The sequence below is a fragment of the Calonectris borealis genome, chromosome W (genome assembly GCF_964195595.1).
Source record: "Calonectris borealis chromosome W, bCalBor7.hap1.2, whole genome shotgun sequence".
Classification (NCBI taxonomy): domain Eukaryota; kingdom Metazoa; phylum Chordata; class Aves; order Procellariiformes; family Procellariidae; genus Calonectris; species Calonectris borealis.
This window is the reverse complement of record NC_134351.1, coordinates 25,866,159-25,889,223: the sequence shown is the minus strand read 5'-3', so window position 1 is coordinate 25,889,223 and position 23,065 is coordinate 25,866,159. Positions and strand designations below refer to the sequence as shown.

Below are 23,065 nucleotides of genomic sequence, written 5' to 3'. Positions count from 1 at the left end.
GGATGCAGCCCCTGCAGAGCCGTGCTGAGGGCTGGGCAAGCTGGTGCTCACTGGTGCTGTGCTTGAGAAATGAAAATGAAGAATTAAAATTTAACAAGTCCCTAAATTCCAGGCAAGGACATCTTAAGTGGGAATTGTCACTGTTTGACGAGTGCAGCCTCCCACTTAGCTAAAACTGCATCGCTTTAATTACATTGATCTTGGAAAAGCAAAGCAATAGCTTACACTGAAGAGGGGAAACTGTTGGCCAAAACAACATGAAGTGTCATGAATTCTCCCTATGCAACTCCGCTGCCCTCTCCCCCCACATCGTGCCTCCCAGGGGTGTTTTGCAGCCCCATTCACCCTGGATTGACCGAGTACTGTATCCTCTGAGCCACAGGCAAGGACAGAAATGCTCCCTGTGTGCAAGGCTGGATGTGGGCTCTGGAGTTAAAAGCTCAAGGTTAAGGGACCGCAGGGGTGGGCAGCACCTGACAGCTGCAGTGGGGAGCGGGCTGGGGTCTGGGCATGCAGGGATGCTCTGCAGCAGCAAAACCCTGCCTTCAGCATTGCCCGGTGGTAGCATCTGTTCCGGTTGCTGGTGGGCTCTCGAGGGGGAAAATGTTTCTCCTTGCATCCAGTGGGAACCTTTTGTTTCAGCTACTGCCTGCTGTCACTCATCTTCTTGCTATGTGTCACTGCGAAGAGCCTGGCTCAGTCTTCTCAAATCCCCTGGCCATCACAGTGGCCTCCACTGAATTTGCTCCAGATAATCAACACGTGTCTTGTATTGGGGCTCCCAAAACTAGAAGCAGTATCTTGATGTGGTCTGAATGCTGCATGACCTCCTGGCTGTGCCACTGCTCCTGCAGCCCAGAGTGCTGTTGGCCCCCTTTGCTGCCAGGGCAGGCAGCTGGCTCATGTGGGGCTTGCTGCCTGCCAGGACCCACGCTGGCACGGGATGAGTGTCCCTATGCCCAAGCCCTGCACCACGCCATGGCAGTGGGCTGGAGTTTTCCCAACCAGCACTTTTTCAGGCTTTGGTGGATTGTGACTGCAGCAGGGAAGAAGTTGTCCATAGGCAGGTTTGGGGGCCAAGACCTGACTTTGTTTTTTTTTACATGTCCTCTTGATCAGGTGCAGAATAGTTGCATGATGGCTTCTGGCTGTGTGCCATTCCCAAGCCTGGGAGAAGGGAGATTTCTCCTCCCTGGGGTGTTCATAATGTGTTCGTCTGCACGGTTCCTGCAGAGCGCTCTGAGCATCCCTTGCTCTCTGCTTGGTTTTAGTCTGTCTCCAGGGTGCTGCTTAGCTTCGCTCATGTATTCCTTTGACGAGTGGGTAAGACAGGAAGCAAATACCTTTGTTACAAAACCACATATGGGCTTTCAACAGAGAGAGGCAGCAGTAGTGCTGGAGGTGGCTTTTCACAGCTAGCCTGGGATGCTGAGCTGCAGCGTGACAGAGATGATCATTCAGTAAATAAGGGCTCTAATGGAGGAAAGCAGTGTCTTCCAATTAAAAGAAATAACCATCAGCAAGAGGGGCTGTACTCCCTCTGAAACCAGTTCGGATAGCGTCATGGCTGCTGTGGGTCTCGTGGCTCCTGGAGCACCACGATGGTGGATGCCAGATGCTCTGTGCCTTAGAGCTGGGGATCACGGGGATGCAAATGTGGGGCGCATTTGCCTGGGGTGGGAGCTGCCCCACTGAGTCCTGACTGTGAGCCATGGGGAACTGCTGTCAGCATGGAGGTGGACATTTGGCTGTGTAAAGCGGGGACCCACTGCATTGGGGGGGTGGCGGCAGTGTGGATCCTGCCTCCTCACAGGCCCCCCTTCACCCCCAAGGGGAGCAGGTGCTGGTGGGGATCTGCTGGAGCAGCCGTTCATCTGCAATGGAGATGGGCAGGATCCCACCTCTGGGTGGGAAGAGGAGTGAGGGGCTCAGCTGCACACACCTGGATACCTTCAATAGCCGTGGTGCTCCCAGGGTCGTGTTTACTCAGCACCAATGAAGCTGTTTGTCAGGGAGGAAGACTGCAGTGATAATGGCACCTCTTAGCAATGTCCATTTTATTATTTTTCCCTTTAGACACGTCGCGGTGTCTGGAGAGTGGCCGGTGGTCCGAGTTTGGATGCTGTAAATCCTCTAATTTTTTTTCCTCCCCACCCCTGAGTTGCTAGGTGCTTCTGCAGGCTGCTTTTTGCTGGGGGAATTGCAGGTTTTTAGTTGCTGGGAGTTTTTCCCTGGGTGCTGGGGTGGTGCTGGCAAGGAGAAGCACCCTTAGAAAGCGAGACTTTATCTTCCTTCTAAGCACCCTTCATCCCTTGCTGCATTCAGCCCATGGTAGGGGTGCCCGGGGGTGAGGATGGTCCCTGTGCTTGCCTCCGCACCAGCAGACAGCAAAACCCTGGAGTGGCCCAATCATACAGGGCGGATGGATCCAGCTCTGCAGAGGTGGGAAGCAGCAGCTGCTCATCTCTGGCTGGCTGAGGTCTTGTCATCCCAACTGCAGCACCAGCAGTTCTAGAGTCGAGGCCCCTCTGGGCAAATCTAGGGAGCACCAGGACTCCCATGAGAGTAGGTGTTTTTCTGTTGTTTGTTTGGGGTTTTGTTGGTTTTTTTTTTTTCAATCTTGTTTTCTCAGCTTGGTTTTCAGTGCTCTGACTATGTGCTGCAGGGATGGTCAGGCCATCTCCTGGCTTTGCTTGGACATCAGGCTTGGATCTGGAGGCTGAAGGCTAGTGGCATTGATTTTTCTGCCTCCTTGGTAGAGGGAAGGAAGTGCTGGGGGGGGGGGGGAGGGCAGCATTCAGAGGGTTAATAAGAGAAACCTTGAAAATGGTTGCTGTATTTCCTTGCTTTATGGTGGCGGGGGGGGGGCAGGGCAGGCGGGAAATGTCCCAGGCTTGCCCTTTGGTGGGACAGGAGGGTCACTTATGTCCATCTATATTAATACATTCAATATACATGATGGCACATGGGGGACAAGCACTGGTCCTTGGCTGGAGGGGCGTCCACTTTGCTGCCGAGCATCTGTGGCAGCCCTGCTGTGACGTGCTTCGGTTTCGAGCGACTCCGTCTGCGCCCACTCACCCAAGTTAGATCAGTTTAACCCCAAACGAATGTAAAAACTGAAAGGCTTGAGATTGGTGGAGGTATTAAAGCTGCCTTTGAGCTGGGGATACTACTCAAAGCTGCTGGCGAGCTGTCACTCTATTGTTCTTGAGACAAAACACTACTGGAGGGATCCGAGAGCCGTAGAGGCTCTGGAGCCACAGCCAAAATAGTATTTAACTAGCAGAAATGTGCTACAGCCTTGGGGCTCGCTACATCAGCCCAAGGGAGAGCGAGCACTGCTGTGCGCCCACCCTCCCTGGCAGCAAGACGGAGGGGGTTCAGGTCACCCTTGCACCACAATGGACCATTGCATAAGGCAATTTGACTTGTCTATTCTGGTGCTTGTAAAAGATAATTTCCCTTGAATCCCAATGCCATAAACCAGGTATTTAATGTTGCTTGAAGGGAGCATGTCTAACACATGCAGGGCATCACAAACAATAATAAGCAATCAATAGGCTAAATCCTGAGATCTCTTACCCAGACTTTGCTGGAGTAAAGGTTGACAAAAAGTCTTGAGTAGTTACTCAAGACTTCAGCCCTGCCCTGAGGGCAGGAGAAGTGATTGACTGATTTATTGATGATTCATTTCACCACGAATCTAGTCTGTCTGTTACCCGCAAATGCTCATTTGAGCATAAATCTTGGGCTGCCGTGAGCAGATAGCTTCTCCTACAGCAGAGCTGGGTAAAAAGATTTCAGATGAATGGTTTATTTGGTGAAAAATAGTTTAGGATCAACAGGAATAGCTTGTGTTTCTGTGTTGTGCTTGGCGAATAACCTCAGCTGAAGAAAGTGAAAGCCCAGTTGTGAAAAAGATCAAGCACTGGGTTTTGACATCATGTTTAGATCTCCTTTCAAACCGGTTTTAGGTTTGCTTCCAAAATCAAAAAGCCAGATGAGTTTCAGAGAGCCCTCTGAAACCCTTTTTCCTCACCCTCTGTGCCTGGCTTCTGCAGCAAAATGTGGTACTTAAACCTGGCGCTGACTTGCTGTGAACCCATACTTCATTTATTTTTTAGTTCACCCAGCGATGTGAAGGCTCAGGTGCTGGCGGGGTTTTGTTCAGTGCTGCTAAGCTGGGGGCTGGGATGCATAAGGCTGTGGAGGGGCAGCTCTCACACCCTGGGTTTGCTCCCGTGCCGGGGGACCGGGCTTCTCCTGCCTCGCTGGACCCGTGGGAGGCTTGGGGGGAACATTGCAGCCAACAACAGCTCATCCCCCATGCAAAGTTAGGCAAAGCATTAGCTGTTTCCGCAGCAAAAGAGTGCATGAGTCCTTTGGAGGTGTCCTATGGAGTAACCTTCACCCCAAAGACTCAGCAGCTGGGGCATGGCTTGCTTGCCCCCATGTTCTTAAATCACGGTCCTTTTTTGATCCCTTAAACTGAGTAGTTTCTTACTAATTCAGGAATAAAACCATGCTTCTCTATCACCCTGTAGTGTTGATTCTTCCTTGTTTTGATCCTGACTTCTGCTCGCTACATCTGCCACGGCTCCCGAAGCCTGTGCTTGCTGTTGCAGTGTGTGGATATGCCCATGGTAGGTGCTGTAGGAAACCGCTCGGACAGATTTGTGCATGTGTATATGCCTCTCTAAATATTTCCCATTAATTAATGGACACTGGAGTCTGTCATCTGTAACAAGCGCTCACTGGTGGGTGATAAATTGCTTGTATGACAAGATGGTAGTGAAAACTGGGCAAGCCGTGGCTGTTGGCTCTGGGTTTGTGTTGTGGTTTAACCTGACAGGCAGCCAAATACCACACAGCCGCTCGCTCACTCCCCCCCCCCCACCCCCCAGTGGGACAGGGAGAGAATCGGAAGGGTAAGAGTGAGAAAAACTTGTGGGTTGAGATAAAGACAGTTTAATAGAACAGAAAAGGGAAAATAATAACGATAATGATAGAATATACAAAATGAGTGATGCACAATGCAATTGCTCATCACCCGTGCTGACCGATAACCAAGTAGCAATCGCTACTTCCTGGAACACGCCTACCATTCATATACTGAGCATGACGTCACATGGTATGGAATATCCCATTGGCCAGCTGGGCCAGCTGTCCCGGCTTTGCTCCCCCCCAGCACCTGTTTTGTTTTGTGGTTTGTTTTTTTTTTTTTTTTTTTAAGCTGAATGTCCTTGACTAGCAGGGTACTTAGCAACAACTGAAAACATCAGTGTGTTATCAACTTTCTTCTCATACTAAATCCAAAACACAGCACTAGGAAGAAATTTAACTCTATCCCAGCCGAAACCAGGACAGTATGGGAGTGGGGGGCATATGTCAGTCAATATCTGGATGAGAAGAGGGGTAGAGAAAAGCCCAGCAGCCAAATGTGAGATCCCCGAGGTATCCTGCCTGCTTGCACCGGAGGAGCCCTTGCTGTGGGCTCCAGCAAAAGGGCAGTGATCCTGCATCGGACCCCACGATTACCCAGCAAACCCCAATCCCATTGCTGCTTTTTGATGTGGAGGGAGGAGGAGGAAGGGGCTTGCGCTGCAGTGGCCACCCCTGCTCCACAGGGATGCTGGCCAAGCAGAGACCTCGTACTCGGAGCAACTCCTCCCGATCTGTGCTGGGTTTTGCTGCCTCCCACACCCCAAAGAAGGGATCATGTGCCAGGGCCTGGGATCTGCGCTCCAGCAGTGCCAGGGCTTCCAGCAAACCCCCCTCAGTAGCCAGAGTACCTCACAGCAGTGCCAGCACCGGATGTCCCTGGCATGCCTTGCCTGCTGGCACCACCGTGCAAACGGTGGCATGAGGCTTGGCTGGGCACCTCCATGCAAGACCGATGCTTTTGGTGGCCTTGCTGTGCAGCGTTTGTAGGAGCACTGGGTCTATACCACCAGCAACTGGTGGTTGAGGGTGCCTTGTTGCAGAGCAATATAAGGCTGGTCCTTATGTATGGGCTGGAGCACAGGGCTGGGTGTGATGGATCAGAGTTGCTGGTGTTCACAGCCTGTTCAGTTGTAGTCCTGTACTGAGCCCAAAGTCTGTGAGCCCCATACAGAGACCCATCCCAGGGAAGCAGTGCTGGCACCAAATTCTGCAGCCTCCAGGGGAGCAGGCATGGACTGAGACTGATTCTTGCTGCAGCCCCAGTGGGACTAATCCCCGCTGCATTTGTCTGGAGCACACCATGCAAGCCGTGTACTGTAGATCCATCTCCATTTTGGCTGGCACACTGAAGCTGAAGTTCGATCACCCCTTGTGCTCATTAGGACTCCAGCAGTCGGAGCAGGGATCCTGCTTGGAAGGACAGCGTGGGTGCTGGGCACCCTGCAAGCACCCTGCGGGATCCTCTCTGTCCTGGGACCTGTCGCTCTTGACATGATGTAGTGGGAACAGTCAGCATGTGCTGGGGAACTGAATTATCTGCTTCCCCAAGTGGGGATAATAATAATAATAAAGTGCCTTCCACTAGCTCATGAGCCATTACCTTGAGGGGCCCCTCATCAGCTGATGAATTCTACTTAAAATAAATATTGAGAGAAAATGTAATTGGATTTCATTTATTACCAACTTCCACCTAGCAGCCCCAGATTATACAAAAGCAATTAGAGAAAGCTCTCCATTAATAGCTATCTTCAAGCAGCCCAACAGGCTCATTCCATCAAACCTTCTGGATCATGTAATTTCCTTTCTTGGAGCTCGCTCCTGGCTGGAGGAGGATGTGGGGTGTGCAGCACCGTTGCCAGTGGCCTGTAAACAAAAGCAGCCCTGTCTCTAACACTTGCAGAGGCATTGTCTTCCTGAGCGTGTGGCTCTGCCAAAGGGTCTCCTGGTTTGGGGCAAGAAGCTAGAGCACCTGGGCAGTTGGGCTGCAGACTAGGGCTTGGTTGTACCTTCCCTGGGCTGGGAGCATCCTTCCTCCGCTCAGCATAGCCATGCGGTGAATCTTGCATACCTGCTGCCAAGCAGGCCAGACAAGTCCCATGGGGGCTTTGGGTGTAATCCTCTCCCCCTTGGGCTGGGGCAGTTCTCTGGTGCTGATCTTTCCCCTAATGCCAGCAGGTAGCACAGCAGCTCCTGTCTCTGTCGACTTGCAGGGACACAGGAGAACATTTCTGTTTCCTTGCACAAGGAGGAAAGCACTGAGCAGCACCTGGGACAGCTTGCTAAGGTCAGGCAGAGGAGCATGGCTCATAGCATCTCTCTGAAAATCTTACAGCAACATAAAGAAGCATGTTTGAGGCCTGTCACAGGGCAAGGACAGATGTCTGGCACTTGTGTTGTCACTTAGGAAAATGTGCAGGTTAATCTGCAGCAAAGGCTCAGCCTGGTGTCTCTGCTCCTAATCCCTGTTTACAAGAGTGGATGAGGAAAGACAATGATGGTGGAGATGGCTTCTGAGGGGAGAGATGCTGATTGATCTTGGTGTATGGTGAGGAGTGGTCCAGCCTGAGGGCTGGGAGTAGGAAGGGATGTATAGTGTGTGTGTACAGCAGTGAGAGGGTGCAGCCCTCTGCTCCCCTCTTTCAGCCTGTGCACTTGCAGCCCTGGAGGGAGGTTGTCCAGCAATGCTGCCTGATTTTGGGTCAGTCTCATTTTGGGGGGGGGGCCTCTAAGGTCCATCTCAGCAGACCTAGGGCTGGATGGAGAGAAGGGATTTTGAAGGTGGTCCCCCTTGCAGGATGGAGCGAGAGGAAAGGCTTCAGGTGCCAGGGAGGCTCTGGGCTCCTGCCTGGGGATGGCATGGCCTTCGCATCCCAGTTGTCATCATCCAGGGGAGTAGCCAGCACCCTTTCTCAACTCAGACAACCAACTCTGCTCAAACTGATGGATTGATTGAGCCGGAGTGGCTCAGCAGGGATGTGCCAGCCCCCCTCATGCATGGGAACCTGCGCTTGGCTCCGGTGTCTTTGATCTCCCCTGTCGCAAATGCGCTCTCCCTTGCTGCCACTTGCTGTCACCTCTCCTGGCTCATCTTCTTGTCCCCTCCATTTTGTGCCTCCGTTGGCCTCTTTGTCCCCGGTGCAGGGTGCGGGTGAGGGGAACAGCACAGTCGGGAAAGAGCTGATGTTTAGATTCAGACAAGAAACAACATTAGAATAGAATAGAAGCTTGGTGCCTCTGCCAAAACTTTGGGTTTTTAAACCATGAAAGAGTCTTTGAGGCACAAGGTATGCTGGGGCCTGATAGGATCCACCTGTCCCAATGGGGGAAACGCATCTTTAGACGTAAGCTGGCGGGATTGATCGAGAGGGCTTTAAACTAGAATCAGTGGGGGAAGGGGATACCAACAGGATTGCAGTAGGTAAGCCAAGGGTTGGCATGGCATTGCCTGAGGGTGGCAATGCTAGTGGGAACATTTACGCTGTTCCAGGGAGCATTGAGGGCTCAGGAGCATATCTGAAATGCTTGTACACCTACGCACGCAGTATGAGAAACAAACAGGATGAACTGGAAGTGTTGGTCAGTTCCCAGAGCTATGATGTCATTGGTATTAGTGAGACTTGGTGGAACGAGTCAAACAACTGGAGTGCTGGAATGGAGGGCTACAGGCTGTTCAGGAGGGATAGGCAGGGCAGGCGAGGTGGAGGAGTGGCACTGTATGTAAGGGACAGGTTTGACTGTGCAGCCCTTACAGTTAGGGATGATGTGGTTGAGAGCCTCTGGGTGAGGATTAGGGGGATGGAAAACATAGGAGATGTTGTAGTGGGTGTCTACTACCAATTGCCCAGCCAGGATGTAAGCACTGATGAGTTATTCTATAGGCAATTAGGAGAAATCTCTGGATCGGTAGCCCTTGTCCTTATAGGAGACTTCAACTTCCCAGACATGAAATGGGAATACCATACTGCTGTGACAAGCAAGCCTGGGAAATTCCTGAAGTTTGTTGAAGATAACTTCTTGTCACAAGTACTCAGTGAGCCAACTAGGAAAGATGCCCTCCTAGACTTGTTGTTTGTGAATAGAGAAGGACTTGTGGGAGATGTGATGGTAGGTGGCTGTCTTGGCCACAGTGATCATGAAATGGTTGAGTTTAAAATTTTTGGTGTAATGAGAAAAAAGGTCATCAGAGTTGCTACCCTGGATTTCAAGAGAGCAAACGTTAAGCTATTCAGGGAGTGCCTTAGCAGTGTCCCCTGGGAATCTGCTTTTGAGGGCTTAGGAGTCCATGAGTGCTGGTCAGTCTTTAAGAATCACCTTTTAGAAGCACGGGAGCAGGCAATTCCACTGTGTTGAAAGTCAAGCAAGTGGGGCAGAAGGCCAGCTTGGCTGAACAGGGAACTCCTCATGGAGCTCAAGAGGAAAAAGAAACTGTATGATCTCTGGAAGCGAGGTCAGGCTTCGCAGGAAAAGTACAGAGCCGTGGTTTGCATATGCAGGGAGAAGACACGAAAGGCCAAAGCTAAGTTAGAGTTGAAACTGGCCAGTGTTGTGTCAGACAACAAGAAAGGCTTTTTAAAGTATATTAATAGCAAGAGGAGGTCTAAGGAAAAGATTAGATTGATACTTGTTGAAGATGGTCACCTGACTAATAGGGATGAAGAAAAAGCAGAGGCATTCAGTGCATTTTTTGCCTCAGTCTTTAATAATACTGATAGACCTTGGGCTGCCTGGTCCCCTGAGTCAGAGGACCACGAGTGTGGGAACAGTGACTTTCCATTTGTGGACACTGAAATTGTAAGGGACCAGCTGTATCAGCTGAATGTTCACAGGTCCATGGGGCCGGATGGGATTCATCCCAGAGTACTGAAGGAGCTAGCGGATGTTACGGCAGGACCCCTCTCGGTCATCTACCAAAGGTCTTGGGAGTCTGGGGAGGTCCCTGCTGACTGGAACCTAGCCAATGTTATTCCAATTTACAAGAAGGGCGTAAGGGAAGACCCAGGAAACTACAGCCCTGTTAGTCTAACCTCAGTACCTGGAAAAATTATGGAGAAGATCATACTGGGTGCTACTGAAAGGCATTTAAAGGACAATGCAATCATCAGGCGCAGTCAACATGGGTTCACAAAGGGAAAGTCCTGCCTAACTAATTTGATATCCTTCTATGATAAGGTCACCTGCCTAGTGGATAAAGGGAAGGTGGTGGATGTAGTTTTTCTGGATTTTAGTAAGGCTTTTGATACTGTCCCTCACAGCATCCTTCCGGACAAGTTGTCCAACTGTGGGATAAGTGGGTTCACGGTGCGCTGGGTGAAGGACTGGCTGAATGACAGGGCTCAAGGGTTGTAGCGAATGGGGCTACATCTGGCTGGCGACCAGTCACCAGCCGTGTTCCTCAGGGTTCAATTCTAGGGCCAGTTGTGTTCAATATTTTTATCAACGATTTGGATGCAGGAGTTGAACGCACCATAAGTGTCCTGGTTTCGGCTGGGATAGAGTTAAATTTCTTCCTAGTGCTGTGTTTTGGATTTAGTATGAGAAGAATGTTGATAACACACTGATGTTTTCAGTTGTTGCTAAGTTCCCTGCTAGTCAAGGACAGTCAGCAAAAGAAAAAAAAAAAAACAAAACAAAACAAGCGTTGGGAGGGAGCAAAGCTGAGACAGCTGGCCCAGCTGGCCAACGGGGTATTCCATACCATGTGATGTCATGCTCAGTATATGAATGGTAGGCGTGTTCCAGGAAGTAACGATCGCTACTTGGTTATCGGTCAGCTCGGGTGGTGAGCAATTGCATTGTGCATCTCTCATTTTGTATATTCTATCATTATCATTATTTTCCCTTTTCTGTTCTATTAAACTGTCTTTATCTCAACCCATGAGTTTTTCTCACTCTTACCCTTCCGATTCTCTCCCCGTCCCACTGGGGGGTGGGGGGGAGTGAGCGAGTGGCTGCGTGGTATTTGGCTGCCTGCCAGGTTAAACCACAACAGTCCTTTTTGGCACCCAACGTGGGGCATGAAGGGTTGAGATAACGACACACCTGACCCGAACGGGTTAAAACAAATTTGTTATAAGCATTCATTATATCAGTTTAGTACTCGCTGGTCACAATGTTGGTTTATTTGCTCTCAGAGTTGTTGGAACTGTTCTTGGAGTTTTGGTATTTAGCACCTTACTGGCTGTCTATACTGCTGATTATCAGTTTTTATGTGGGGTTGGTCATCTCTGGGAAATGGATTAAGGTCATCGCTTTGCTATACTGTGTGACCTGGCTTTATTTTATGATAAAATTATTGGTCACGAGCCTGTATTCAGCACTGCTGTCATTCCTGTTCTTCGGGAGCTATCTTTTGGAAACTATTAATAATTACACTTTTTACGTCTTCACCTCGGAGAAGGAATTTAGTGGGGAGACAGGATGGGACACTTTCTCCCACTTGTTCACCTTCCCTTCCATATCTTCAGAAACTCCTTTTTCTTCTATCCTCTTCATGAAGACGTCCACAATATTCCCTGAGAATTTTGAATATCCTTGGGATGTTCAAACAAGCATGTTCATATTGCTGTGTCTCCTGAATGCGGTTCAGGCTGTGTTTAGAGTTAAACAACTATTCAGGAATACTGTCCAGAGATCAACCCCGGCAACAGACACGGTGACTACTCAAACCCCCACGACAGGCACTGTAGCTACTTCAACCCCCACAACAACCACTGTGGCTACTCAAACCCCCGCGACAGGCACTGTAGCTTCTCCAACCCCTGCGACAGGCACTATGGCTACTCAAACCCCAGCAAAAGTCACGGCAGTTACTCCAACCCCTGCGACAGGCACTGTGGCTACTCAAACCTCGGCAACAGACAGCGCGGGTACCCCAACCCCTGTCACAGGCACTGCAGCCACTCAAACCCCGGCAACAGTCACTACAGTTACTCCAACCCCCATGACAAGCACTGCAGCTACCCAAACCCCAGCAACAGGTACTACAGCTGAACCAGAGGACCAACCCTTGCTGGTATCCATTGCCCCTGTACAGAAGAAGAAATCTTTGAGCGGAAGTCAGGTCGTTTAGAAAGGGATGATGGAAAAGCAGGGCCATCACGAGGAGGGGAGGAGGAAGAGGAAGAACTCATAAATGAGACGGAAACCACCCGATCCCTATCCCTGGGTGACTTGCAAGATATGCAGAGAGATTTCAGCCGTCGTCCAGGCGAGCATATTGTTGCCTGGCTGCTCCGATGCTGGGATAATGGGGCCAGTAGCCTGGAATTAGAGGGGAAGGAAACCAAACAGCTGGGATCCCTTTCTAAGGAACGGGGCATTGACAAAGCAACTGGAAAAGGGGCACAGGCCCTCAGCCTCTGGAGGCGACTGCTGTCAGGCGTAAAGGAAAGGTATCCCTTCAAGGAAGATGTTATATATCGCCTAGGCAAATGGACCACTATGGAGAGAGGTATCCAATACCTGAGAGAATTAGGCGTGCTGGAGGTGGTTTATAGTGACCTGGACAACGACCAAACACCCAAAGATCCAGATGACGTCCAGTGCACGTGACCCATGTGGCGGAAGTTGGTACGGAGCGCACCAGCGTCATATGCCAATTCGTTGGCAGTACTGTCCTGGAAAGAGGAAGAAGCACCAACGGTGGATGTTGTGGTTAGCAATCTCCGGGAATACGAAGAAACTGTCTCCTCCTCCCTTGTCTCGGCTGTGGAGAAACTGTCCGGGGAGGTCCAGAAACTCAAAGAGGGTATGTCCTATTCTCCACCTGTACGGACCAGTATCTCAGCCATTAGGAGTCAGCGTTTTTCTCCTCAAGAGAGAGGATATAGAAAGTACACACCCCAGGGCACCCTGTGGTTTTACCTGCGTGACCACGGAGAGGACATGAGGCAGTGGGATGGAAAACCTACCTTCATCCTAGAGGCGCGTGTACGTGAGTTGCAAGGAAAAACAATGACACAAGGGGGTTCTCCCAGGAAAAATGCTGCTCCAGTTTTCAGGAAAAACCTGTCTCACGACGGTCCAGTTTCCAGTGAACAGTTCCCCAGACAGAGTAGAAGGGCTGATCTTACTTTGGATTGTAATTGCGATGAAGAAATTCTGGACTCGCATTTGCAAGAAGTGAGAGATGGATACTATGACCAGAACTAGAGGGGCCCTGCCTCCGGCCAGGTGGAGGAAAGGGACAACTGGGTTTACTGGACTGTGTGGATTCGATGGCCTGGCACATCAGACCCACAGGAGTATAAGGCGCTCGTAGACACTGGTGCACAGTGCACCCTGATGCCATCAAGTTACAAAGGGGCAGAACCCATTTGTATTTCTGGAGTGACAGGGGGATCCCAAGAGTTAACTGTATTGGAGGCTGAAGTGAGCCTAACCGGGAATGAGTGGCAGAAGCACCCCATTGTGACTGGCCCAGAGGCTCCGTGCATCCTTGGCATAGACTACCTCAGGAGAGGGTATTTCAAGGACCCAAAAGGGTACTGGTGGGCTTTTGGTATAGCTGCCCTGGAGACGGAGGAAATTAAACAGCTGTCTACCTTGCCCGGTCTCTCAGAGGACCCTTCTGTTGTGGGGTTGTTGAGGATTGAAGAACAACAGGTGCCGATCGCTACCACAACGGTGCACCGGCGACAATATCGCACCAACTGAGACTCCCTGCTTCCCATCCATAAGCTGATTCGTTGACTGGAGTGCCAAGGAGTGATCAGCAAGACTTGCTCACCCTTCAACAGTCCCATATGGCCAGTGCGAAAGTCTAATGGAGAGTGGAGACTAACAGTAGACTATCGTGGCCTGAACGAAGTCACGCCGCCGCTGAGTGCTGCCGTGCCGGACATGCTAGAACTCCAATACGAACTGGAGTCAAAGGCAGCCAAGTGGTACGCCACAATTGCTATCGCTAATGCGTTCTTCTCAATCCCTTTGGCGGCAGAGTGCAGGCCACAGTTTGCTTTCACTTGGAGGGGCATCCAGTACACCTGGAACCAACTGCCCCAGGGGTGGAAACACAGCCCTACCATTTGCCATGGACTGATCCACACCGCACTGGAACAGGGTGAGGCTCCAGAACACCTGCAATACATTGATGACATCATTGTATGGGACAACACAGCAGAAGTTGTTTTTGAGAAAGGGAAGAAAATAATTCAAATTCTTCTGTAGCCCGGTTTTGCCATAAAACAAAGTAAGGTCAAGGGACCTACACAGGAGATCCAGTTTTTAGGAATAAAATGGCAAGATGGACGTCGTCAGATCCCAATGGATGTGATCAACAAAATAACAGCCATGTCCCCACCAACTAGGAAAAAAGAAACCCAAGCCGCGTTAGGCGTTGTGGGCTTTTGGAGAATGCATATTCCAAATTACAGCCTGATTGTAAGCCCTCTCTATCAAGTGACCAGGAAGAAGAACTATTTGAAATGGGGCCCTGAGCAACAACAAGCCTTTGAACAAATGTCCTGGTTTCAGCTGGGATGGAGTTGATTTTCTTCCTATTAACTGGTATAGTGCTGTGTTTTGGATGTAGTATGAGAATATTGATAACACATTGATGTTATAGTTGTTGCTAAGTAATGTTTACGCTAGTCAAGGGCTTTTCATTTTCCTGTGCCCTGCCAGGTGCGCAGGGGGCTGGGAGGGAGTGTGGCCTGGACGGCTGGCCCAGCTGGCCAAAGGGGTATTCCATACCATATGATATCATGCTCAGCATATAAGGCTGGGCGAAGAAGAAGGAAGGGGGGGAATTTCGGAGTGATAGCGTTTGTCTTCCCAAGTAACCATTACGCGTGATGGAGCCCTGCTTTCCTGGAGATGGCTGAAGACCTGCCTGCCAATGGGAAGTAGCGAATGAATTCCTTGTTTTGCTTTGCTTGCGTGCGCGGCTTTTGCTTTCCTTATTAAACTGTCTTTATCTCAACCCACGAGTTCTCTCACTTTTACCCTTCTTTCTCTCCCCCATCCCACCCGGGGGGAGTGAGCGAGTGACTGCGTGGTGCTCAGTGGCCGGCTGGGGTTAAACCACGACAACAAATTAAACGGGAGATAGTTCAGGCAGTAGCCCTTGGGCCAGTGCAGGCAGAACAAGATGTAAAGAGTGTGCTCTACACCGCAGCCGGGGAGAATGGCCCTACCTGGAGCCTCTGGCAGAAAGCACCAGGGGAGACTCGAGGTCGACCCTTAGGGTTCTGGAGTCGGGGATACAGAGGATCTGAGGCCCGCTACACTCCAACTGAGAAGGAGATATTGGCAGCATATGAAGGGATTCGAGCTGCTTTGGAAGTGGTTGGTACTGAAGCACAGCTGCTCCTGGCACCCCGACTGCCCGTGCTGGGCTGGATGTTCAAAGGGAGCGTCCCCTCTACACATCATGCAACCGATGCTACGTGGAGTAAGTGGGTCTCCCTGATTACACAACGGGCCCGAATAGGAAACCCCAGTCGCCCAGGCATCTTGGAAGTGATCACGGACTGGCCAGAAGGCAAAGATTTTGGAATATCCCCAGAGGAGGAGGTGACGCGTGCTGAAGAGGCCCCACTGTATAATAAACTACCAGAAAATGAGAAGCAATATGCCCTGTTCACTGATGGGTCCTGTCGCCTTGTGGGAAAGCATTGGAGGTGGAAGGCTGCTGTATGGAGTCCTATACGCCAAGTCGCAGAAACTGCTGAAGAGAAGGTGAATCGAGCCAATTTGCAGAGGTGAAAGCCATCCAGCTGGCCTTGGACATTGCTGAATGAGAAAAATGGCCAGTACTTTATCTCTATACTGACTCATGGATGGTGGCAAATGCCCTGTGGGGGTGGTTGCAGCAGTGGAAGCAAAACAACTGGCAGCGCAGAGGTAAACCCATCTGGGCTGCCGCATTGTGGCAAGATATTGCTGCCTGGGTAGAGAACCTGGTTGTAAGAATATGTCACGTAGATGCTCACGTACCCAAGAGTCGGGGCACTGAAGAACACCAAAACAACCAGTAGGTGGACCAGGCTGCTAAGATTGAAGTGGCTCAGGTGGGTCTGGACTGGCAACATAAGGGTGAATTATTTATAGCTCAGTGGGCCCATGACACCTCAGGTCATCAAGGAAGAGACGCAACATACAGATGGGCTCATGATCGAGGGGTGGATTTGACCATAGACGCTATTGTACAGGTTATCCATGAATGTGAAACATGCGCTGCAATCAAACAAGCCAAGCAAGTAAAGCCTCTTTGGTATGGGGGACGATGGGTGAAATATAAATATGGGGAGGCCTGGCAGATTGATTATATCACGGTCCCACAAACCCGCCAAGGAAAGCGCTATGTGCTCACCATGGTGGAAGCAACCACCGGATGGCTGGAAACATATCCCGTACCCCATGCCATTGCCCGGAACACAATCCTGGGCCTTGAAAAGCAAGTCCTATGGCAACATGGCACCCCAGAAAGAATTGAGTCAGACAACGGGACTCATTTCCGAAACACCCTCATAGACACCTGGGCCAAAGAGCATGGCATTGAGTGGGTATATCACATCCCCTACCATGCACCAGCCTCTGGGAAAATCGAACGATACAACGGGCTGCTAAAGACAACACTGAGAGCAATGGGTGGTGGGACATTCAAGCATTGGGACACACATTTAGCAAAAGCCACCTGGTTAGTCAACACTAGGGGATCTGTCACTCGAGCTGGCCCTGCCCAATCCAAACCCTTACGTACTGTAGAGGGGGATAAAGTCCCTGTCATGCACATAAGAAATATGCTGGGGAAGACAGTCTGGGTTACTCCTCCCTCTGGCAAGGGAAAACCCATTCGTGGGATTGCTTTTGCTTAAGGACCTGAGTGCCCTTGGTGGGTAATGCGAAAGGATGGGGAAGTCCGGTTTGTACCTCAAGGGGATTTGATTTTGGGTGAAAATAGCCAATGAACTGGATTGTATGATGTTAATTTTTATGTGATATTGTATATCATTATTTCTATGGTTGCTATCAATGGTATAGCAGTAAAAATCACCCAGATTTATGAAGAATGAACTCTGATGAAACTTAACAAAGTGCAATGATGATAGAACCAGACGAGTGCAGCAATACTGAAATGAGAACTGGCTTCAGGATGCAACAATCCAACACCACACACCATCTCTCCTGCCCTGAAAGACTGTTATGACAGATGGAGCCCAAAGTCGTGGACTAATTGAACTCAATGGACATTTTATAGGGATGGCCCATAGACTAAGGGAATGATATTTGTGTGTGTGTGTATAGCTAAGTACCCTGGTAGTCAAGGACATTCAGCTTAAAAACAAAACAAAACAAAACAAAACAGGCGCTGGCGGGGGAGCAAAGCTGGGACAGGTGGCCCAGCTGGCCAATGGGTATTCCATACCATGAGGCATCATGCTCAATATATGAATGGTAGACGTGTTCCAGGAAGTACCGACTGCTACTTGGTTATCGGTCAGCGCGGGTGGTGAGCAATTGCATTGTGCATCACTCATTTTGTATATTCTATCATTATTTATTATCATTATTTTCCCTTTTTCCGTTCTGTTAAACTGTCTTTATCTCAACCCACAAGTTTTTCTCACTCTTACCCTTCCGATTCTCTCCCCGTCCCATTGGGGGGCGGGGGGAGTGAGTGAGCGGCTGCGTGGTATTTGTCTGCCTGGCAGGTTAAACCACGACAATAACTGTCGTGGTTTAACTCCAGCCAGCAACTAAGTCCCACACAGCCGCTCGCTCACTCCCCCCACAATGGGATGGGGGAGATAATCAGAAGGGTAAAAGTGAGAAAACTCTTGGGTTCAGATAAAGACAGTTTAATAGGGAAAGCAAAAGCCGCACACGCAAGCAAAGCAAAACAAGGAATTCATTCACTACTTCCCATCGGCAGGCAGGTGTTCAGCCACCTCCAGGAAAGCAGGGCTCCATCACGCATAACGGTTACTTGGGAAGACAAACGCCGTCACTCCGAACGTCCCCCCCTTCCTTCTTCTTCCCCCAGCTTTATATGCTGAGCACGATGTCATATGGTATGGAATACCCCTTTGGCCAGTTGGGTCAGCTGTCCTGACTATGCTCCCTCCCAGCTTCTTGTGCACCTGGCAGAGCATGGGAAGCTGAAAAGTCCTTGACTAGAGTAAGCACTACTTAGCAACAACTAAAACATCAGTGTGTTATCAACATTCTTCTTGTACTAAATCCAAAACACAGCACTATTCCAGCTACTAGGAAGAAAATTAACTCTATCCCAGCCGAACCCAGGAGAATAACACAGTGATGTTTTTGTTGTTGCTAAGTAGTGCTTACCTTAGTCAAGGACTTTTCTGTTTCCTATGCCCTGTCAGCGAGAAGCTGGGAGGGGTCACAGCCGGGACAGCTGACTTGAACTGGCCAAAGGGATATTCCATACCATATGACGTCATGCTCAGTATATAAACTGGGGGACTTGGCTGGTGTGGTGTATGATTGCACAGACCCTCACATATACAGGCACAGAATCCTTTATTGTTACAATACGGGAGAAAATATCCTTTATCATAACAAGGCAGTCCCACCATCTCTTTCTCTCTCCTTTGCCTCTCTCTATCATCACCCAATTCATCTCCCTTATATACTAAGAAAAAAACAGTCTCTCTTCCTTCCAGCAACGATCACATGTCTGCTCACAATTTCCTTCACCTGTTTCAGCTCTTGAATCAGCTGGTGCTCATTAGGCCACCTCTTCTGCTTTATTCAATTCTTCTTTGGTTTCCACATCTGCCAACTCAGGGTGACTGCAAGCAGCATCCCTAGCTGAGAGCTTTTTCATTTTGATGTTTACAGTTTCCTTACAGAGGAGATGATAACTAAGCCAGGTGTTCAGGTCTTATCTCAGGCATATGTACATATCTGCTAGTTCTCAGCGCACAGGCCGATAGTCCTATCTTATCTTGGCCAAAACTCCCGATTCCACAATTCTTCTCCACAGGCTGGGGGGGACCGCTGCTTGGGAACTGGCTGGGCATCGGTCGGCGGGTGGTGAGCAATTGCATTGTGCATCACTTGGTTTGTATATTCTTTTATCATTATTATTATTTCCCCTTCCTTTTCTGTTCTATTAAATTGTCTTTATCTCAACCCACGAATTTTACTTTTTTTTTTCCTATTCTCTCCCCCATCCCACTGAGTGGGGGGAGAAGATGGAGGAAGGTGTCTCCCACATAGGTTGTCTCTCTGAGGAGAAAAAGTTAAAGGTGTAATTATTAATAATTTCCGATAGATGGCTCCCAAAGTACAAAGGTGATGGCAGTTCTGAGTACAAATACCAGATTGATCTCACGACCAATAATTTGATCATACCATAAGCCAGTGCTACACAATACAGCAAAGCGATAACCTTAATCCACCTCCCAGAGGTGATAAACAGCACATAAATACTGATAAACAGTATATACAGCAAGTAAGGTGTTACATAACACAACTCTGTGAACAAATACAACAACTTTGAGAGCAAATAAATCAACATTGTGACCAGCGACTACTAAACTAATATAATGAATGCTTATAACAAATTTGTTTTAACACACTTGGGTCAGATCTGTTGTTATCTCAACCCTTCGTGCCCCATGTTGGGCGCCAAAAAGGACTGTTGTGGTTTAACCCGGCAGGCAGCCAAACACCACACAGCCGCTCGCTCACTCCCCCCCAGTGGGATGGGGGAGAGAATTGGAAAAAAAAAAAGTAAAATTCGTGGATTGAGTTAAAGACAGTTTAATAGAACAGAAAAGAAAGGAAATAATAATAATAATAATAATAATAATAATAATAATGATAGAATATACAAAATAAGTGATGCACAACGCAATTGCTCACCACCCGTCGACCGATGCCCAACCAGTTCCTGAGCAGCGGTCCCCCCTGGCCAACTCCGCCCAGTTTATATACTGAGCATGACATCATATGGTATGGAATATCCCTTTGGCCAGTTTGGGTCAGCTGTCCTGGCTGTGCCCCCTCCCAGCTTCTTGCTGGCAGAGCATGGGAAGCTGAAAAGACCTTGACTAGAGTAAGCACTACTTAGCAACAACTAAAAACATCAGTGTGTTATCAACATTCTTCTCATACTAAATCCAAAACACAGCACTAGGAAGAAATTTAACTCTATCCCAGCTGAAACCAGGATAATTAGCAAGTCTGCTGATGATACCAAACTGGGAGGTGCTGTTGACTCTCTTGAGGGACAAGTTGCCTTGCAGAAGGATGTGGATAGATTGGAGCATTGGGCAATGATTAATGGGATGAAATTTAACAAGTCCATATGCCAGATTCTGCACCTGGGATGGAGTAACACCGGGCACAAGTATAAATTGGGAGAGGAGTGGCTGGAGAGCAGCCCTGCAGAAAGGAATCTGGGGGTGCTGGTCGACAGCAGGCTCAGTAGGAGTCAGCAGTGTGCTCTGGCAGACAAGAGGGCAATCCGCATCCTGGGGTGCATCAAACACAGCATAACCAGCCAGTCAAAAGAGGTGATTATCCCGCTGTATTCAGCATTGGTGTGGCCTCACCTTGAGTATTGTGTGCAGTTCTGGGCCCTACAATTTAAGAAGGATGTGAAGGTCCTTGAATGCGTCCAGAGGAGGGCAAAAAAGCTGGTGAAAGGGCTGGAAGGCATGTCCTATGAGGAGCGGCTAAGGACTTTGGACTTGTCTAGTTTGGAGAAAAGGAGGCTGAGAGGCGACCTCATTGCTCTCTACAGCTTCCTGAGGAGGGGAAGTGGAGAGGGAGGTGCTGATCTCTTCTCCCTGGTATCCAGTGACAGGACACGTGGGAATGGTTCATAGCTGTGCCAGGGAAGGTTCAGACTGGATATTAGGAAGCATTTCTTTATCGAGAGGGTGGTCAAACACTGGAACAGACTTCCTAGAGAGGTGGTCGATGCCCCAAGCCTGTCAGTGTTTAAGAGGCATTTGGACAATGCCCTTAATAACATGCTTTAACTTTTGGTCAGCCCTGAAGTGGTCAGGCAGTTGGACTAGATGATCGTTGTAGGTCCCTTCCACCTGAATTATTCTCTTCTATTGTACCATCAGCTCATGTGCTGCTTGGCGTTGGGTTTGTGGGTCAACCGTATCCCTGTGGCTGGGTTTTCAGTTGAGCAAAGAGTTTGTGTTCTTGGGTTTTGGGTTTTTTTGGTTTCCATCATCTTGAGCTGACCCTCTAGTGTGCTTTGTATTGGAAGGTATCCTCAAAGCTTGCAGAAGGGCTTGGAGAAGAGAAGCCAGTGTGATTGCTGCTGGGGTTTCGTGGGATGGCTTGGTTGTTGGATCGTGTTAAGATGGTGCTCCCAGTGGCCTGCAGGAACTAGTGTGTTGCAGGGTCCTCCTCCCTCCCTCATTTTTATTTTTCTGATTAACTTAAATATTTATTCTGTTTTTTCAATCAGCATTAGTTGCCTGAGATTCCCAGCCGTTGCTAGCTCCTGTTGGCAGGGGTTAGAGGGCTCTCTAAGCTGAGACATAGGAAAATATGATAGATGTACTCATGTGATATGAGTACTCTCGGAGCAGTAGGATTCAGCATGGCTGTGGGTGCTGACTCGCTCTGGATTAACCAGTGCTTTGTCATAGAACAGCATCCTTGGTCCTAATCCTGAAAAGTCTGAATTCAGCCTAGCCTGTTGCACAGCACGGCATCTCTCTCCCCACTCCCAGGGGTATTGGGGAGGGAAGTCCCCATCCACCCAGCCCACTGCAGCCGGGAGTCTCTGCCACCACCAGACCAGGCTCCATCCCTGGGGTCAAGCCTTGTGGTCAATACCCCGTGGCCTTGTCGCTGTGGCTGCTCCGTGCTGGCCCGGCAGCTCTTCATCTCCTCTCCCCATCTGGATCCAATAGCTGCACTCAGTGAAAAGTCACAGAAAAGTCACACTGAGCCCAGGAGCTTGGGGAGAGCCCCTTGCCGGCATGGGCTGGGCAAGCTGCTCCCCGGCTGGGGCAGTAGGGTCACCCGGTGGGGCTGCCATCATTGTCCACGTCTCCCACAAGGGAGGAATGGGCCCTGGGGTTTCAGTGGTGTCAGGAGATCCCCGCCAGGAACCGGAGCTCTCCCAGCAGTTCCCCTCTAAGCCCGCCTGTATTTATTGACATTTGTTCTGGTCTATTTTTCCAAAAATAAGTCTGTTGAAGTAGCACAAAAACTTGGGAGAAAACAGGCTGAGGGAGCCTGGGGAAACAAAGATTTAGAGATCTTGCTGGATCCCCCCTCCTCCTCCTCATCCCCATCTCTGAAAAATACGTGGAATTGTGGGATTAAAAACCCTTCCATCTTTATTTACTGTAGGGCCTACAGATGGGCAGTCTGGGGAGGCAAAATAGGAGAAAACTAGTGTTTTCCCTGTGTTTGGAGGTGAGGAGGGCAGAGCTGGGAGCACCTTCACCCTTCCTGGGCTCCACACCTCCGGAGCCGGGGCTGGGAAGCTGCAGAGGAGCCAGGAGCACGGCCCGCACCTCCTGAATCGCTGGCTAGTGCTTTCTCTTCTTCTCCCACCTGCAGCACCAGGGAAGGTCTTGGGGACTGAGCTGGGACCTGCCAACACTGGGGGTTGCATCCAGGCTCCAACACGGTGTTTTCCTGTGTGACCCCTGGCCAGCCCACACCAGGGCATCTGATTCCCCCCAGATCCAGTGCGGATCATTCTCCCTTCCTCCCTCTTTCGCCATCTGAAGTTAGTTTCCTCTAGATGACAGGGGTCAGGAGTACTCGGGTGCTGACAGATCAGCATGTGCTTTCCTGGATCAGGGCCTCGCATTCCTTCTGCCCGTCCAACTGGATGCAGGATCCCTCCTGGGCTTCAGTGCCAGGGGGATGCTGCGGTGGGGGATGAGACCCGAGCAGTGCAGTGAGCCCTCTCGCCTGCAGTCGCTGCCATGGCTTTTCTGCTGGCAGAAAAACTAGCCTTGATTACAAGGATAAATTAAAACCGAGGAACAAATGCTATGTGCTGGGCTGGGTCAGGCTGATGGTGGCTATTGGTGCTCGGTCCTAACCTGAGCCAGCTTGTTTAACGCGCTGGTCTGTGAGACTGGAAAACAGCCCTCAGCTTTGCTTGTCCCGTCTTTGGGCAAGGAAAAGGCTTCCTGGAGGCGGGGGGTCT

The 23,065-nt window shown here is 49.9% G+C and overlaps 1 pseudogene; it reads left to right on the top strand.

Annotated features, from left to right (window-relative positions):
- LOC142075088 (ciliary neurotrophic factor receptor subunit alpha-like) overlaps positions 1–23,065 on the top strand; it is a 202,409-nt pseudogene that overhangs the window by 858 nt on the left and 178,486 nt on the right.